The sequence below is a fragment of the Miscanthus floridulus genome, chromosome 6, assembly GCF_019320115.1.
Source record: "Miscanthus floridulus cultivar M001 chromosome 6, ASM1932011v1, whole genome shotgun sequence".
Lineage (NCBI taxonomy): Eukaryota > Viridiplantae > Streptophyta > Magnoliopsida > Poales > Poaceae > Miscanthus > Miscanthus floridulus.
In genome coordinates, this window is record NC_089585.1 from 13,589,214 (window position 1) to 13,595,248 (window position 6,035).

The following is a 6,035-nucleotide window of genomic DNA, read 5'->3' on the forward strand; positions in this document are numbered from 1 at the left end:
AAGCAGTTTTACACTGTAAAAATTGAGAGTGTGATCTATGGACCTATTATAACTATCAACGATGCTGCACAGATTTGAATAAAGAACATGTGGGAACTTGATTTTCTCATCAATGCATAGATAATGGTATCATCCTGTATAATTTGGTTGTATAGAAATTATAGAGATTTATAACTTGAACCTAGTCTTGTCTGGATGTACTGTAAGAGTGAGATTGAATTGTTTGACAAGGTTAACCCGTTTGCTGTTAAGCGGGGCACACAATGCGCCCTTGTGTGTAAATAAAAAAAAATCAGCCTAACGGCTTTCTAATTAATCAAAACCATTGAGGTGAGCCTTTGTACCCCCATTGATTCATCAAAAACAAATTGTATGCCAAGTTTATAAGCTGCAACAAGTTATGACATGTGCAGCAAGATGCATTTTCTTGATCAATGTATATCTACTCTTCATTCAGTTCCCTGCAATATTGATCAGCTACGGTGATTGGCGACCAAGATTATTGCCCTGTTCGCTTGGCTGATTTATTGTGAGATAAAAATATTATTCGTTGGCTGAAAAAAGTACGGCTTATAAGCCAAGCGAATATGACGTATTTCACTTTTTTATTATATTGAAGCAGTGAAGCACATCATATGAAATCTTTAGGGCCCGTTTGGTAGAGCTCCGGCTCCAGCCAAAATAGCTTCAGTTGTGGCTTCAATGGTGGAGCAGATTCATCTAAAGAGCTGAAGCAGTTTTTTAGACCGTTTGACAAAACAGCTTCTTCCAGTAATCCAAAAGGATGAATTATTCATAATACCTTCTTTTTCTTTTTCTTTTCTTTTTTTCCCAACCTCGTCTGTTCGGTCGAACCGCACGCGGCCTATCGATCTATCCGACGCATCTCCTTCAACCTCCGGTGCCTCACAACGCGCCATGGGGCCACGCTTTCGCGCCCGCGCCGGCTCTGCCCTCCACGCCATCTCTCTCCTCCACACCTGGCACCCCTGTGCTTCGGCGTCCGGAGCTCCGGCCACTACGCGCGCTGCGCGGCCATGCGCCCAGCCTCCCTCCCTCCTCGCATGCGCCTCCGAGCACTGCCGTTGCGGCCACATCCTCGTGTGCCTCCGCCAGCCATCCTTGCGCCGTCCGAGGCAGACCCGGCGCCTCCGCATGAGCTGTGCCCCAGCACAGGTGCGCCGCATCTGCCTCGACGCCGGGCGAGCTCCGCGTCGCCGTCGTGCACCCCGCGACGCCCCTACGCCTCGCCCGCGCCGACGCGCCTCGAGGGCAAATCAGGCCACCGGCCAGTTCTGGGCCCACTCTCTGTCGCGGAGCCAGAGGAAGCTACATTTTTTTTGCTCCTACTCTCTCTCCTCGCCTCTTCCAGCGGGTTTCCCGTGGCTCCAAACGCGGAGCGAAGCCATTCTCTACCGTTTGGCTGGTGGAGCAGCGAAACTGCTCCTGGAGCTAGTCCAGGAGCCATACCAAACGGCCTTAGTTTTTCCCGTCACCAACTGTTCATTGGCTGTTTCACCTAGAGTGAACCCATCGCAGCCGTCCCTTCCTATCCATCGCAGCCATTCCTTCCCCCTGTCTTCAGCGCTAAAAAAAACTCCGCCTGCTACCCTGCGGGGTCGCGTCTCTCTTCCTCTCCCCGCCGCCGCCGACACCCGGAGGCTCGGCGGCCTCAACGCTTGGCTGCTGTTGCCCTCGCCGATCTGCCATTGCCCGCGCTCGCCGGTCTGCCGCTGACCGTCAACGCAGATGTGCTCGCCGACATGGGCGGCTGCAGGGGTATGCCCCTGTATGCCAAGGCATACCCAAGATTTGGGAGACAAAATTAATTTGTATATATACACACTAATACATAGGCTTATACGTATCTTGTTACATTCCCTCGTAGGCCCAATAGAACAGCCATTTCCTGCAGCCCACGAAGGAAGCCCAGAATACATTTTGCGTGACTCCATCGTCCGGCCGCAGCACGAGCATGAAGCACCACCCACACTCCGACGACCGGCACCGCCGGGCAGCACCTCGCCACCTCCCCCACTCCGGCCGACTCGCCCTCTGCCCTCCACCTCGCCGGCTCGCCCGGTCACCCCCTGCGGCCCTGCCCTTTTCCCTGTTGCGGTTGCCTCCTCCCAGGTCCCAGTGCGAAGGAGCCGGCCACTAGCGGCAGCGGCACCCCTTCTATAGCACCTTCCGGCAACCGGCGCCCTCCCCCTCGGCCTCGGCGCTCGACGGCTTCAAGCAAGGTGAGCAGAGAAGATGCAGAACACCCCAGAGCCTAGATCCACTCCTCAGTGGTTCAGTGAGCTAATGAAAATTTATTTTTCTAATTCTCTTGGTTGTATTCTTAATTTTTGTAATGTAGATGAAGAAGAAGGGTGTTAACATATTTGCGTTGTGGGAGAAAGCTGCAGAGGCAAAGGCAAAGGAAAAAAACCATCCATATCCACACCAAATGCTCATTCTGTTGAGATTGAGAGTAATGGAGCGATATGCCGTTAGCACTTGTGCCAGCACAGAATGATGGTGAAGCTCCCCAACTTGTGCCAATGCGGAATGATGATTTATTTATGTTTCGAACTTGTACTTTGGTTATTATTATGGATTTGTTTTGGCCATTATAACTTATCGTCTTGCTTCGAAATTTTATACACGTGGCATACCCAGCCGCAAATTCCTGGCTCCGCCACAGTCGCCGATCCGCCGCTGGCGGCGAACTCCCTCGCCGTCGCCGCTCCGTCGCTCCGTGCCGTCTGCCGCCTCTCCTCTGCTTCATCCTACTCCGCCATGCCTGACTCCTGCTTGCTCAGTCAGCTCGCTCACCCTGTGTTGGCGGCCAGGTACTATTTTTTAAATTTCCTTCGCTCAGTGGAGATTCAGGGTTTGTTTGCAAAAAATCGTGAACTAGGGTTTTCGGAATTTGGGGAATAAACTTTGATTTGACTGGGATCTGCATAATCCCCTCACTGGATGTGCTAATCCGAAACTCAATGCTTATAAGGCAGTCATTGGCTTAGTGAAATTATGAAGAAATCAAGTGTTCTCTAAATCCTGTCGTTGGTAGTTTGGTAGTGCTATGCTTAGAAGGTAGTGCCAGAAGGCTCCATCTCTTTCTTATAAACGTGTGAATTGGAGGTGTAGAGCCATGGACCTAGCATAGTTTTCTGAAGAAACTTTCTGCATTTTAATACTAGCTTAGGTGCTTTATTATACTTTTTCACACTGCCATCTTCTCTCATGAGATATTAATAAAAAAAAATTATGTTCCTCATGCTTATAGTTTTGTACTCACTTGCTCAGTCAGGATGCCAGAGGCTCGAAGCAAAGGCTATATTGATGTGCCTGACTGCCTGTGCCAGTTCCTGCTGATAATTCTTTTCTTCTTCAAAATGTCAAAAGGTTACAAATATGTGTCACTGGTATGCTCATTCACTTAGGCTGCAAATTATGGTTAATTGTTCTTTGTTACTCATAGCATCCTTATTTTCAGTGCCAAACATTTATGCAGATGAGCAGGTTGAGAATCACAAAGTTCTCTTATTTGTGCAACTCAAGCCTGTTGTGCATGTGTTCCAGGTATGAGATTATTAATGTTATATGTTTACTGACTAATCACTTGCAGTTCTATCCAAAACTGATGTTTTTCTTTATGTCCACATGATTCCATGTGACCATGCTGGTTATTTTGCTTCTTCACTCAGTAAAATGCTATAGATGTTCTATCTGGACATACTTCCACCACTGCTGGATTTTAGCTGTTGTTTTGAGTTCAACTTACAATTGTTTTCTGTGGGGACATTTTACATCCTAATATTGATCCTGAGGAATGGTTTCATTCTGAAACAAAAATCGTTCCATATTTTGTATCCATTCAATATACGCTGCTGTCCAGTTTATTGACCTCAGCCTCATTTTATTATGCTGTAGCTGAGTGAAAATGGTCCTGGTGACGAACCAAGCGAGGATGATACGCTCTCTACCTTTAACGGCTGGGCCTTACCTGGCAAAGAATTTGATGGTTTGTGGGAAAGGTAAATACAGTTTATTAAGGAGTTCACTGACAGTGGAAATAACCTTTGCAGCAACCTTCCTTATCACTGGAATTCTTTTGCCACCTGTTTCAAAGGTAAACATATAGTTATTGCTTTTTTCCTCATTAAAGTTAATCAGATGCACCGTTGTTAATTATTTTACTACATATAAGTATATAACCCAGTAGGCACAAAGATAAGCATATGCCTTCCATTTGCCTAACAAATTTCTAGGTGCCTGCTATTATTTTGTATGATCTACTGGTCATTTCCATATGGTGACATCCTAATGCACTTCCACCAATTAAACGTGAGTCTTGATTGTTTTGGAAATGGGCCAAATAATCTTTGTGTATACTGCATTATTTTTATTTTCTTTGATCACTTTCCTTTTCAGTTTGCAATGAGTTACTGCTCATATTATTTTTAGTCAGTTCACACTCCATGGACTTATTTCTCGAATAATTGCAGCACTGAACTCATGCCAAATGCAACCTATTAATCTTTATTTGTGTATTTCCTTATCCCAACAAGTGTCTATGCCTACACATTTCCTGTGACTTATGTAATTTAATGGCATAGATACTATGCTGCTGTACTGAGCTGATGGCAGATGCCGTTTTATCCTTATATAAATATAAGTTCTGTCAGATACATGTCTCATTCTTAAGTGTCATGCATTACCTGATACAATGCAGCTTCAGGTATCGTATCTGACAGAAACCATTGCCTTAATTTCCTTACGTGCCCAGACCTATTTTCCTAAGCATCATTTTCAGTTTAGCTAATGATGTTTAATATTTCAAAATCTGATTAGTGCCTTTTTTAAATGACAATGATGGATAGCACTCGCGTACATTATCCTGACCATTACATTACAGTTAACTGTGATCTACTGCCCGAATGAACAGGTATATAGTTCTTTGGTTTAACTGACAGAGGGAACCCAATTCTACAATTAAATTGTCTCAGCACATGGACTCACTGGAAAAGCTGACTACCACAAGCTGGCGATGTTTCGGTGCAACACTTACTATGCCTTGGGATAATGGGATGATACAAAACTACAAGGTTAGTACCCTGCCCTGCTCGTCCGTTAGCCAGCCTCACAGTGTTTATCTGTTACTTCATCGCTGCTAACTGCAAATTCAAATTTAAAGAACCTTGATGCCTTATATGCAACGAAAATATGAAATGGCACTAACTTAGAATCGTATGTCATTTCAACATAACTCTACTTTTAATTACATAGAATAGGATGCTATTTTTTTTAAAAAAAATTGCTCTTCAATGTATGATATATAATAATATTTCTATACTATGATACCTGCTGCTTTCCCGTTGTTTTTATTCAAATAGCCTTGGTACATGTCTACTGTACATGTAACTACCAATGCAGTAACAAAGTTCCTCATCTGCCTTCTTTAATTAATGGGAACTGGCTATGTGCTGTAAGCCTGCAACAACAAAAGTCTTATCATCTTTTTCTTATGCAGATATAGATCGTACATGGTCTCCATTTGCCTCGCGAACATCGAGTGGATGATAGAGACAAGGCTTGATGTTAATATCATGGAATTCTCTGAACAATTAAATAGTTTAATGTCTTTTGTCAAATCTAAATTATTTGATCGCTGCTAACTCTATAGATTTAGAACTTAATGATCCATGCTATCTTCTGCTAAATGAAATTACTAATGAGCAACCAAAAAATTGTGTTTCACAAATAACTTTTCTGTTCAGTCTTGCTTCTATACATATCTATCCATTGGACATCAGCATGCTCTTATTTTTTAATGAAATTGTTGTCCACCAGTTGATAAGTAATAGATGGTTGGGTTTGTTGTTGTATAATACTTAGCAATTTTAAATTTGAACAATGAAATTGTTGTCCACCAGTTATTAAGTAATAGATGATTCAGTTTGTTGCCCTATAATACTTAGCCATTTTAAATTTGGTTGAGTAACAGCTATGTCCACATATCAATGTGGTTGTCCCTTTTTGAC

The 6,035-nt window shown here is 43.9% G+C and overlaps 1 long non-coding RNA gene across 1 annotated transcript; it reads left to right on the plus strand.

Annotated features, from left to right (window-relative positions):
* Positions 1 to 2,695: 2,695 nt before the first annotated feature.
* Positions 2,696 to 5,950, plus strand: LOC136457670 (uncharacterized). The gene is made up of 5 exons (XR_010759784.1): positions 2,696 to 2,837; positions 3,298 to 3,573; positions 3,925 to 4,123; positions 4,940 to 5,099; positions 5,525 to 5,950. It is a non-coding gene; the product is annotated as an uncharacterized lncRNA (long non-coding RNA).
* Positions 5,951 to 6,035: the final 85 nt, after the last annotated feature.